Source organism: Podarcis melisellensis (assembly GCF_964234715.1).
Source record: "Podarcis melisellensis genome assembly, chromosome: 6".
In the NCBI taxonomy this organism is placed as follows: Eukaryota; Metazoa; Chordata; class Lepidosauria; order Squamata; family Lacertidae; genus Podarcis; species Podarcis melisellensis.
This window is the reverse complement of record NC_138538.1, coordinates 56,195,142-56,208,622: the sequence shown is the minus strand read 5'-3', so window position 1 is coordinate 56,208,622 and position 13,481 is coordinate 56,195,142. Positions and strand designations below refer to the sequence as shown.

The 13,481-nt window shown below is 39.2% G+C and overlaps 2 protein-coding genes across 10 annotated transcripts in view; one reads left to right on the top strand and one right to left on the bottom strand.

Annotated features, from left to right (window-relative positions):
- The window catches only part of GLIS1 (GLIS family zinc finger 1), a 188,285-nt gene that overhangs the window by 135,970 nt on the left and 38,834 nt on the right, over positions 1 to 13,481 (top strand). The window lies entirely within an intron of this gene.
- Positions 689 to 13,481, bottom strand: part of LOC309372072 (doublesex- and mab-3-related transcription factor 2-like) — a 75,565-nt gene continuing 62,772 nt past the window's right edge. Inside the window, exon 5 of one of the 5 annotated variants that reach the window (XM_081915300.1) lies at positions 689 to 720. The gene's annotated coding sequence lies outside the window, so the exon portion shown is untranslated. Of the gene's footprint in view, positions 721 to 4,466; positions 5,247 to 7,716; positions 7,874 to 10,489; positions 11,433 to 13,481 lie in introns of those variants that run through there. The other 4 variants (XM_081915295.1, XM_081915304.1, XM_081915299.1 and 1 more) reach the window with 4 other exon arrangements.

Below are 13,481 nucleotides of genomic sequence, written 5' to 3'. Positions count from 1 at the left end.
TTTGTTTCTTTTTACAAAGAGCCCATTGTGGTCATGTAAATGGCCATTATGACTAAGCAAATTAAACCCTCTAAGGCATCTGTTCTTTTCAAAACAACAACAATCAAAACTGCTCTTCCTACATTTCTCAAAAGTATTGTAGACAATGATGAAGCCAATTAACAAAAAAACAACTGGAGTGCAACTAAGCTTTGGAAGTTTAATGTGGTTTAAGTTGCACAGCACGTTAAGGGCATAATTTTGCAATACTTGGGATACAATAAAACCATAAAACCCTGCCCAGCATTGTCCCTTGTTAGAGGTGTTTTTCAACATCTGTCACCAGAGACCAATTGCGCAATTAAAAATGCCTTGGATCCAGTGTCCGTTCAATGAATGGAAGGGTTCCATCAATTTGAGGAAAAGGCTATGCAGTGGATACTCTTACTGGAGGAAACGAGGTGGTTTTTGCTTATCCCCTCTTCCCTGTCCAGCCTCCCCTGCCACTTCCCAATGCTCTGGTTATAGCTCACTTTTCAGCTAGAGTTCTCAGAGTGGCTAAACACAGCAGATACACCAAGTCATGTGCTCAAAAAAGCCAGCCCCATAGGAGCAGGAGCTGGCATCCATTCCAGAGGGCCGTTGGCTCTATGAGGGTCATTGAGGAGACAATCCAATTGAAGCAGGTCCTGATGTTGTCTTTGCTCTCTCCTTTCCACAGGACAATTGGGAGGGGCAGATCTATGGAGATAGAAAGTTCTGGGGATTTATAATGATCACTTCCAATATGAAGTGAATGATAAATGCTTAGTACTTTTCCAGGTCTGATTTCACAGACTACCGGAGAATTCTTTTCTTTCTACCCCTTCCAATCCAAACCTCCTGTACCTCAACCAAATCCACCAACTATTCCTTCAACTGATACCCAAAATTCCTACCATCCCACCCATGCTGATCTTCCAGTAGCAATCCCTGACAAGTGGAAGAAGGAAAAAATGGCAGAGTCCTCCATCGATTCCCTCCAATGACTGTTATGCTTCATGAATATACAGCATACCAAATACCACTAATGGGAGTGGGGGAAGACTTATTGCCAGTCTCCTAACCCAGGCACTGACCAGACCAATACCCACTTAGCTTCAGCAAGGTTGCTGTATCATGTGCCTTGGATCACAGCTCAGTTGCAGACTCTCCAGTCCATTATCCCATATAAATGGGGGTTTGAAGCTGAGAGAATGATTGAGGCTTGCCTAATGATTTGGGTTATGTGTATGTGTATCTGAATCAGGGACTTCCCAGCTTACTGAACATTTTTGTAAGGTGAGGATGTAATCCAAGAGCTAGCTTTGTCAGGGTTGCTTAAACTTAAGTTTTTCTTCTCAAATAAAGCCAGAAAGTAGAGTCAGAAATGTAGTAGTGAGTAAACAATTATCTGGGGTAATCTATATCAATTACCTTTATGGTTTGGATTTCATCCAGTTCCAGCTCTGACTCAGTTCATATATGCATGCATGTCATTACTTATATCCAGGGTACTTTGGCTTATCTGAAACTTTGACAATCATCATTCCAATAACTCATTCGTTTGCAAGATTCCCAGAGTTACACACAGCGATAATACTTAATATTAAAGCTGTTGCCCTTATAAATACACTTAAAAGTATTGTGAACAAATCAGGACAAGAAGTCGATTTCTGTTGAAAAAATGAGTTAAGGTATCCAGTTCAACGTCAGTCTCTGAGTTTTATATTTAATTTTAGAGGCCATAACTAAATGTTTTAATTTGACATTATTCTTAACATCATGCTAATTTGTTCCAGATGTTCCTACAGAGCCAAACGCTGCAATTTTTGCATAGAAAGTATGTGCATGGGTGATTTATTCCAAAAGAGCTTCTATTTTACTGCATTTTATTTCTTCTCAATGAAGCACTTAACAACATGGTTCTCTTTAAGGCTTTTACTTAATCATATGGATATAATTTTTTTCAATTTACATTTTTAGTTCTTTAGTGGTGGACACGGGACATTTCTTAAACTGGTCAGATTAAATGCACATGTCAAAAGCATCTTGTATGCAAGTCTGAAGCACTTTCTGTTGCAAAAGCCTTCATAGAAGATATAGAAGTGATTGTGGTTTGCTGCTAGGTTGTGGAATAGAGGTAAAAGGACCATGAAAACGTCAATGATTCCCTCTCACCAAATATTACATAATCATATATGACAATAATGTAAGTTCTCTCTTTTCATATAAAAAAAGCATAGTACATTGTGAACACTTAAGACATGGGGAAAGAAGGGCCAGAAAAAAGCACACTAATTTTTTTTGTCATTTCTGGGCTGATGTTCAACATTTCAATTTAAAACCTATTTCCGTTGGGTTACATTTCCAGTTTTTCTCTAATATGATCTTGGAAAACTTTGCAATTAAGCAGATATTTTTAGAGCTGCATACGAAATGTGAGATGCTTCCAATGTGAAACCTGCCACATTTGAACATATTGTACAGCCGTTACTATACCTAGAAACACCATTTCTGAAAAATTCAAAGAATGTCATCTGGCTCTGCTCTTTGGAAATGTGGCACACATGTAATGCAGTTCATCACAAGAAATCACCATGGACTTGTGGGACTGGAGGAAGCTGAGGAACAACATCCAGGAGAGCTGCCCTTTCTCCCTTTCACTGTGTAGACAGTCAGCATCATTCTGAAATTGCTTAATGCTGTGCTGAAACCTGTCCCATAAGTTCTCAAAATGTTTTCACCTGCAAAAGAGGCATCTGTTTTTCTGTATCTTTTTTTTGGGGGGGGGCACATATTTACAAGTGCTCCCATGAGACATATGTGTTTCCTCAACACTGCACCCGAGTTTCACTGTTATCCTTTATAGGGAACCATAGGTCATGGGTGTCATTGGGAAGCCACCTGATCAGGTCATACTGTGATGAGTGATACGGATCCAGCTCATAACATTTGCAAGTACTTAATATGTGATTAATTTTTATAGTCCTTTCCAACAGCTCAAGGGAACGTGGAGGAGCGTTGGGGAAATTTGCATGTCATGTCAAAGTAGCTTGGTTAAGCGGTAGTTGCTTGCTGCAGACAGGCCATTTTTAAGCAACATGTGGTGAGAGACAGCTGGGATTGACAACAACAGGACTTGAACATTTGGTGGTAACCAGCTCTCACTGCTCTACCACAAGCTATGGAGGAGAACTTCAGTTCGGTTTTCATTGGCAATGTATTTTCACTTTATCTTTATGACATCTATTCAGAACTGAACATAACTTCTTTATGCTGCCATGTCCTCAGTATCTCCAAACCCTCTTGTAGTTCCTCCCACATTTATTAAAAAGCTGTTCTTCATCACTTTCTGCTTTCTATGACAGGCAGAAATATTCAGAGTTCCCTAGGAATAGGCATTACTATTGAAACAATTCTGTGAATTGCAGCTCTCTGAGAGGAATAGGGGTCTTTTAACAACTCACAGCCCAATTAACGAACTACAGCTCCCATGATCCTTTGTGGGGGGGAAGAGCCATGACTGTTTAAAGTGGTGTGATACTGCCTTAAATGTATAGTGTAGATGGACCCTAGGAAAAATTTCAGTTAAAAATGAATAGATGTAGTTGGAGAATAGGTGCTAAAAAGCAACACTGTAATAATGTTAAGACAGGCAGGCCCTGTTCCAGAGTAAGAATTGCTTGCCAGTACTGCGTGACCCTTTGAAGAATTATTCTGTTTCGAAAAAGAAAAAAAGTATAGCTACACTGATGAACTGAGAGTTCTGAGATGAAGATAAGAATCCATAGGTTCTGCTGTGGAAACAAAATGACCTTGTAATCATATGGGGGAGGGGGCATTTCCATGTCCCTTGAAAAGCAGTTCTAGAAGGCCTTCAAAGGGCCCAAAATCTCTGGAGAATTTTTGGTGGGCTATAAGATGGAAGAGGGGAAAAACAGAAGTGCTCCCCACTTGCTCAATAGGACATTTGGACTGAAGCAATTGTTTCCCATATGCCATTCTATAGAAGTTTCATCCAGTATTCGACATTGTGTAGGTACGCTTTTTTGCTATTTCACCAGAGGATACAGATTTTATTATTTCAGAAATGACAAAGTCCCTTTTGCACAGAGAAATGAATGGAGAATAGTGTATGGGAAGAAATGGGGTCTTTGAAGAAGGCAGTGGAGACAGGAATGTAAACACAGCTACTTGCATAAAACAGATTCTATTTGAAGAAAACCATTAAACCTTGTCTGACACCTGTGGAATCAGATTCACAGAAAGACACTGTATAGAGGCAGAAAATTATTGAACTTCTTCAGTTCAGTATTTTACAGAAAAACATATTGAATAGCATAGACATTTTAAGAATATTGCAAATGTAAAACCCATTACAGGAGGAGTTTGCATGACCTCCTGTTCAAATTTATGCGGAAATCATATCTGTGTCCACACTCATTTAATTTTTTGTCACCCAAAAGGTGCCAACACCTTATATGCATCCCAGCTTTATTTCTCTTTACACACATTTCTATTTAAATTAGAATGAGTTTGCATTTAAAAGCTAACTTACCAAATTCATACCTTCCAAAATTGAAACACAGGCTTCAAAATAAGCATTTCTTTGAATGTTGTAGTGCAGCTACCCAGCCAAGTGGCATGCACCAATTTCATATACTGGGATATATTGGTCATCTTACTCTTTCCCTCTTGGTTTGCTTTTATTTGCCCCTTTCTTCAGTTCTGTCAAGTTTCCTTGTATAAGAAAGTATTGCAGCAGCCCTTTTTCAATTAGGTTTTCCTCTTGCTTGCTGCAATAAAACTCCAGATGTTTTGGGACTTCATGGTTCTCTGGATATTCTTTTCCTTTATTTTAATTTTCTTTTGTAACATGCCACACATGTGGTATTTTGGCCTTTTAAGATGTTGTGCTATGCTAATCAGCCCATTTTTATTCTTTTTCTATTCCCTTTGTTGTCTTTATTTTGCCTTTGGTATATCGGTTACAATACTTTGGAAACTTTTCTTAATCAAATCAGATTTAAATTAATGGGAAGGAGGTGGGAAGAGATTTCAGAACTGTTAAGTTCTTTTAAAAGGAGCATGTGCTGGATATTTTCCTTGTAGAAGGTCCATACTTTCCTTGCACAAGAAGGGAGGCATACCTGAGTGGTGGAACATGTGCATTGTTTTGATGAAGTCCTAGGTTCAAAGGTGCGTCTATGGTTCACGGATCTCCGGTAGCAGAGCTGGAAAAGAATCTTGGTAGAACTATTTTCAGTTAGAGTATACAGAACTGAGACAAGCAAATGTGCAAATGCAAGTTAGCTTTGTGTACACTTATAAGTCCATTCTGTTCCTGTATCTTAAGCAGAGCCTTTGATTCATGCTGGTAAGTCTTCTACCAAACTTTTGTAACAATGGAGACATGACTTTTTAAGGGCCCATTCTTACAAATACTTCCATGAGCAGTTATAGAGATGCCAAAGGCAGCATTCATAGAAGTATGGTGTTTACCTGGTTATACTATCAAAGTTACCACATCAGAAGAGAATACCACAATAAGGTAACTTTTCCCTTGGCAAACAAGAAATAAAATGTGGAAGGGGATTAAGCAGATGATTAGATAAACCTCAGTGTTCAATAGGGTTTCCAGATGCCTCTTATTTTACAGTAAGTCTCAAAGATTAGATCGCAATGCATTGCTCTAGAATAATAGAATTGTAGTTGGAAGGGACCCTGAGGGTCATCTAGTCCAACCCCCTGCAGTGCAGGGATATGATCAACTAGATCATACATAACAGGGGACCATTAAACCTCTGCTTAAAAATCTCCAAGGAAAGAGAGTCCACCACTTCCTGTGGGACTCTGTTCCACTGTTGAACAGCTCTTAGTGTCAGAAAGTTCTTCCTGATGTTTAGTAGGAATCTCCTTTCTTGTACCGTAACTTGAATGCACTGGCTTGAGTCATAATGGGCACCTCAAATCCACAGAACTCTGTAGGGCAGATTTCTTAGTTCTATATTAACCCTTGTTTGGAGCCACAAAGACTTCATGCCCACCCTGGTCCTGGACTCATCCAGCTGGAGTGAGGGGCCAGATATGGACCAGCACTTGATTCCTTTGCCTCTGTTACAGGGTGCTGGATCTTGCTTTTGTCACCATTTTGTTGCCATGGCTAAATAGGAGAAAAGGGGATTTGGGTGCATCTAGTTGAAATTAGTAATATCAAGCAAACAAACATATACTGTGTTGTTTTATTACAAGAATTAAAAGTCTACAGGAGACTGGATAGTCAGTCATTAATAAGCTGTTCTGTAATTTGCAGTTTACAAATGTATCCAAAGGCTTAGGTGATATAGAGGGTTTCCAAGCCATACTTGTATTTTGTTCCAGACTTTCAACATAGTCTTTCAAACATCTGAGCCACATGAGCTGCCTGTTGAGTCCTGTGAAAGTTTATTAACATGCATACATACTATGTTTGCAGACTTGGCGGGGGTGGGCGGGTGGGCTCATGTCCTTTTTAAAAAGAAATTCTAGCATTTGAACCAGTGGTGTATATATATTTTAAAATCTTTTGAATACCATTCATGCACACATTTTCCTGTATGTATGAGGAGTAGAAATGTGCAGACCCTAGCCCTTTAATATTTATTGTGTATTGGAAGTTTTGCAATTGCTTTGGAAGAAGAAAAAACATTTCATAGTGCTCAGAAACAGCTTAGATATTTTGAGCAGACAGAAGACTTCCTATTGATAGCCATAAATGTTTTGGGAATGAAACATTTCAGGTTTTCCATCTGTAGGCTGTCTGAGATGTCAACAGCCAATATGACCTGGTGTTTCCCTTGTAGGTCTATAAATAAAAGGTAGCTTGTTTAACTGATCTTGCAGCCGAAAGCAGAGGTGTGTATTAATGAGCTTTCTCTAATGGCACACTGACTCTATTTACAACACCGCCACTGTGAAGCCTTCTCTCTTACAGTCATAACTCATTTCCGACGAAAATGTCAGTTATTGCTCCACCTTACGGCACAAGCTGTTTGGTTTCTAGTTGGTTTCTTCCCGTTCCCAACAACTGACAGCTATTCTAGTCATGACTGTGATTAAGTACCCTTAGGAAAGCAGTCAACGTTTGATAATATATTGGCTTATGCTCTCATTCCCACAACATGCATTTATGATGTGGTATGGAAGCAAAGAAAAATGCGTTTGAGCAATGATGATGTATCATATACAGATGATTGCGGCAGGCATAATGGTATGTCCTTAGAACCATTTTGGTATAATTTTGCTTCTAGTAATAGGATTTCTTAGGAAGTGCGTGGTATGTCAAGTTTTTAAAGAGGCATGTTGTCATAGAATCATATAATTGTCGAGTTGGAAGGGAATCCCAAGAGTCATCTAGTCTAACCCCCCACAATGCAGGAATCTCAACTAGATAATACATGGCAGACAGCAACCCAACATCTGCTTAAAAATCTATATCCCACAAAATATATTTCATGCTATTTCTGCTAATGAGTAGAGGACCTATCTGATGGCAGTTGTCCCCCCCCTTCCCCCTTCACTCCCAAACACTTTTTCAGTTTTGGGATTGTTAAAAAGAAATGTAGTAGTAGTAGTAGTAGTAGTAATTTGTACCCCATCCATCTGACTGGGCTGCCCCAGCCACTCTGGGTGGTTTCCAACAGAATATAAAAAAACACAACAGAACGTTGTCACACAGGTCTGCCTTCAGGTGTCTACGGAAGGTCGTATAATTATTTATCTCTTTGACATCTGATGGTAGGGCGTTCCACAGTGCGGGCACCACTATCAAGAAGGCCCTTTGTCTGGTTCCCTGTAACTTCACTTCTCACAATGAGCGAACCACTGGAGGATCCTTGGAGTTGGAAGAGAAAAAAAATCAATAAGCTATTTTGTTGAAGGGTGTTTTACACGTTATATTTTTCAGATTTAAGAGCTCTGGTCAATTTAGCCTATGAATTGATGGTTTGAATTTGGTATGAAAACCCCAGCCCACTATGGAAATGGATCACCAGTTTCATAGGTATTCAGTTTTCATATACTATAGTCTAGGGTGGCTGACCTGTTTTGGCCCCAGAGCCAAATTGTCACCCACTCAAACCACCCAGGGGTTTCATCACGGCTACACATATCAGAGCACATATACAGCACATGCATTCTTGCACACACATACTCAGAGCACACAGACAAAAGGCTCCTTGAGAATGGGGGAAGGAGGAATCAAAAGGGTCTGGTCACGGTGCAGACCTTCTTCCTGCTAAAGTGCTAAGCAATCTCAGCACTCCACATTGAGTGCTTCCCCTTTTGATTCAGCCCAGCACTGCAGTGGAGATTCAAATTGCTTACGTCCTCATGGGGTAATTTCTTCCCATTTTCTGGTACAATATCAGTGTTCAGAGGTCTGACTTCCTAGGACTTCCTAGCATTGGTGCCCTGGCAGAGGGAGAATGCCAAGCACCTAGATGATTGCAGAAGAGATTGCCCAATTTTGCCAGGTTACAGCCAGATTACTGTAAGTGGCTTGGTGAGCCTTGGTCTATGCTGCATATTGTCATGTTTTCATATATATTATAACATGCAAGTGCTTTTTGCATCTGCAAAAAGTTAACATGTGGAATTGTACCCTAGGAGGAGCAGAACTATTGTATACAGTAGCAAAAGTTTTTTTGGATGCAAGGCTAATGTATAAAAAGCTATGTTGGCATTGTATTCACTGTTATTGCATGCAATGCCATGCAATGTATTTGTGAAGTGTGGCCATTCCTAAATATGTGTACATTATGTCATAGAAGTGAAAATATGTTTATTCAAGCTTTGATTTTTTTAAAAAAAGAATAACTCCATTTACAGCTGTTTTTTGCAGACGCAAAAGATTGTTACTATTATCCCAGGTGTCAATCTTGAGAAAAATGTGTAAGGGAGTGAGATGAAAGAATGACAGATTAATACCAGATGTCTGGGAGATATGGCTAGAAGCCTTCTAAGTTGACCGAGTAGTTCTTATATTCCTCCTGCTCTTTAGAAACTATATATCAACTCCTTGTAGACATATCATATAATGTATGAAAATGACCAATAATTTCCATGGTAAATAATTTGAAAGGAGCTAAAAATACCCAGATTTCAGCACTATTTTAGATTCTGTGAATGGTTTTAAGTAGGGCTGCACTGAAAAGAGGATGGCATTTTCACCAAAGGTTTTAAGAGCACCTTGCATTCTAGGTAAAGGTTGGAAACATTTGCCCACACTCTGAAATAGTTATGTTTGCCCTCAATGACATCATCACACAGTTAAACCTGATTGTCTATGTGGTGTCATGTTGATTCATGATAGGCTCACAGAGTTGATATCAACTAAATCTGACTGACTGATAATATGATGACATTATTTCTAAGAAAGAATGAGTTAATCAAAACAAATGGCACTGAAACAGCAGCTTAAGACTGATCAGGGAACACACTGTAAACAAGATGTAATAAAGGGAAGGATTGCATTTCATCCCCTCCTGCCTCCTTCAGTTGCTGCTGCTGTTATTTAGGAAAGCAATAACTTTCTATTCGATATCCTACCTCAACCTTGATTTAGATATTTTTTTCAATCGTAGTGTTTGTGGGCTGTAGAAATTACCTATACTCCAAATTATCATTATTATTAATAATAATATTTATACCCCGCCCATCTGGCTGGGTTTCCCCAGCCATATAGTTCAAATTTTAATTCTGCTTTGGGAAGGTAGGGTAGAGGGTCATAGCAGGACATCTGCAAGCTTTCTTGAATAATACTGTTTATTTAAAATGATACTGATTACCTAGACTCCTTCCAGTTTGGGTTTAGGCCTGGTCATCCTGATGGGTGACCTTTATTCAGAACAGGACAAAGGGAATGTGATCTTGTTCCTTCTTCTTGACCTATGTCTGTTGACACTATTATAGTATACTCCTAGATCAATTCCATGGGATGGGTCCAGTGTCCGGAGAGGAATGTTGGGAATTATGCTCGTTGTTAATTCTCCATAATAAGTGATTAGAAGAGGCTATGCAGGTTCCATAATGGTTGCAGTGGTGGTCTGGATGAAGGCAGTATTATTTTTACTGATAATTTTATAGTTTTATTCTCTTTGTAAATCACTTTTAGGGTGGGTGTGTTTTTACAATCAAGTGGTGTATAAATTTTAAGAAATAAATAAAATAAATAAATTGAGTTTGAACCTCTCTAGATGGAGGCTCTGTGGGTAAGCAATCTTGTGTCCAAGAAATAGCCCAGAGTGGGATTTCACTCCTTCTGAAAGAGTAGACACACAATTCTGGATCCAGAGGCCCATGTGACCTTTGTGCTATGACTGCCTTCCAGTAGCTTCAACTGATGCAATAGCTGCATCCATTTGCAGACCAGAATAGCTGTAGTTCAGGCACTGGTAACTTCAATATGGGATTATTGAAGTGCACTCTCTCTGAAGCGTCTCTTGCAGTTGTTCGAGAAGCTCCACTTAGTGTAGAATGCTGCAACATGATTCCTGACCAGAGTGAGATTCTACCAGCATATTACACCTCTACTCAAAGATCTGTACTAGCTGCTCATTTGCTACTGGACCAAGTCCAAGGTCTTACTATTAGCATATAAAGCCCTTAACACCTTGGGAGCAGTTTCCTTGAGAGATTGCCTTGCTCTCTGCTTGACTACTTTGATCTATGGAACTTGCACTCTTGCAAGCACTATACAATGTTCACTCCATAACTGCAAGGAGCTGAGCTTTCAGTGTGGCAGCAGCAATGGTCTGAAACTGCCCCTGCTTATTAACATTAGGCGGCCATCCTTGTTGTGCTGTTCCAGATACCTGCTAAAAAAACATTTTGGTTTTGGCAAGCCTACCTGGAGGTAAACAAGTTATGCATTCTTGTTTCTTGTGATTTCATTTGTATATTTAAAAATTATTTTAAATTGTTTTACATAGACCGTTTTTAGATATATTTTTAATTTAAGTGGTATGTAAATTCTAATCAATGGGGTTTTTTTAAAGAAAGAAACAGCCTACACTGAAAATGTACTGTTCAAAATGGAATAAAAAGAAGGGGGGAGAGGAGGAATTACCTACACTATGCAGAATGTAGAATTAAGTTCAAGAACTGCAGTCCTTAAAAACTTATCTTTCATTTCCATTCCAAATGATTGCCCAAAAAGTCTTGGAAATGTTCCTACAGCATGTGCCAAAGGCAGAAAATCCAGAACAGGCTGCATGGATCTTGGGGTTGGAACACCTACGTCAGAGGGGCTTCTCTGCAACATCTGTATTTCATGGCTTTCCTCTGATCCTCTGGTGTGTCGCTGCATTGTTTTCAATGGAATTGTGCCAGAGCCAGCAACATGTTCAGCAGCTAGGGAAAAATGATGCCCGTGCACTGCATAATTAGTTACCCTAAAGGAAACAGCAGCAAAATGGCTGTTATCAAATCTTAGAGCTGGAAACAACAAAGTGGATAATCTAGCCCAGAGATTGCCAACTGGTAATCCTTGAGCCAGATGTGGCCTACAAAGCACTTTTATCTCCTGGCCCTACCAAATTTGAAACAAGAAGTCATAACTTTTTTGCCTAGAGGTTTACTTACAAAGAACATAAAATTGCTTTCAAACATTGTGACAGCTAGAGATAATTCCACACTTAAAAAAAATTATATGTATTCATACAGTTTTAATCCCTGTGCCATTAGTTGCTCAGAAACAATAAGAGTCTGTTCATTTTTTATATTTGTTTTATTGTATTGCTACCCAATGTATTTTCCAGAAGGGCAAAAGAACACAGCCAATCTGTCTCTGGAGGAGATTTTTTGAGATGCACATTTGTTCCTCAGCTCTCCCACCCAAGTCAGGAACCTCTACTACTGCTTAATTGCCAAAAACTTCTGTTCTGCAAAGTACAGTACAGGCCTAGCACCTGGGCAATGGTCTGGAGATTAGACAGCTAATTATACAAACACTGGCACTCCTAATACATTCAAATTGCTCTCTCTGTGGGAGTACATACTGCATTAGAAAACCACCAACAGAAGCTTGTTGGGCATTTTTATAGCACTCTAAAAGAAAGACGGTTCCACCAGGTAGCTCGTCCCAATGCTTAATTTTAATAGCAGCTGCCACATTTTTAGAGACTGAAATAAATTCCAGAGATTACCCCAAAAACCCTGGTTCCAGTCTGGAACCCTGATACTATCACTGAATGTACAACTAATTCCTCAGTTTTGTAAAACTGAATGGAAGGTGGCAGCAACAAAAAACAGAATTAAGGCTGCAATGCTATAAGCACTTTCACAGAAGTCCCATTGAAAGCAATAGGGCTGAGTAGACATGTAGACACTGTAAAAATGCTAAATTTGTGAGGGTGTTTAGAAAAGAGAAAGGGGAAGGCTTAGTATAACAAAGTAAAAATGAGAGGGCTATAGATGGGAGTTGTGTTTTCAGAGTTCTGTCGTTCCCAAATGGACTTAGAAAATGTCATGTTTGCCAAGGCTACTCTTAATTAAATGGACAGCTGCACAGTTGTTGGACAGTAAACTTAACAAAACTTAGATCTCAGGTTGCATTTTTTCTTTTTTGAAGTTGTTTGCTAAAATATGTGCTCTAGTTTCTAGACCTTTAGCATTTATTTATTTACTTTTTATCTGGAATGACCGAAATCTTCCAAGCTTCATTGGCACCTAGAAAGACATCAAATATTCCAAGGGGGAATTCCCTAGCAGCCAAATAAAATTTCTGAGTCACAGGTCACTTATTTCTTCAGTTTTAAGGTGACTACTCTTGAGAAGAAAGTTGCCCGTTGATGCATATAACATTTCACTGTGCATTTATCCATAAAGCTAAGTCCAAATAACAAGTAACAGCAAAGGGCAACAAAAATGTAATGGTCTTGTTATCTATCATACCACTATGGTATATATTGAGATTCTATTCTAGGTAATTTTCTCTTCAATTTGAGGATCACTTCATGTGGACGAGGCTTCCTGAATAGGAGATTTACTACCTAGTCTTAAGAGAAGTGTAGGCACATCTGCTCAAGAAAAGTTAGATGTTGGGGTGCTTACATTCTGCTTTATGAAGCTAAGAGGACTACTTTGGTTTCCCTTGCTGTAGGCATATTGTCTGATGGAATGCAACATGGGATAGGATGTTGATGATGCTATTGATTGATTGATTGATTGATTGATTGTATGAATATGGCCTCTCTTAACTCATATAGATTCACAAGGTAGCTAGAAATATATGATCACAATAAATGAGAGCAGTTAAAACAATGAGAACAATTAAAAAGTACAATTTAAAAGCCCTTCTTATAATCCTGCCACCCTCACAGGCACACACAGGGAGGGACTTTTCAATGGGTGCTCCCAGAATTTGGAACTCCATTCCTAGAGAAGCTAGACTGGCTCCATCCTTGTTGTCCTTCTGCTGGCAGGTTTTTTTCCCCTTGGAA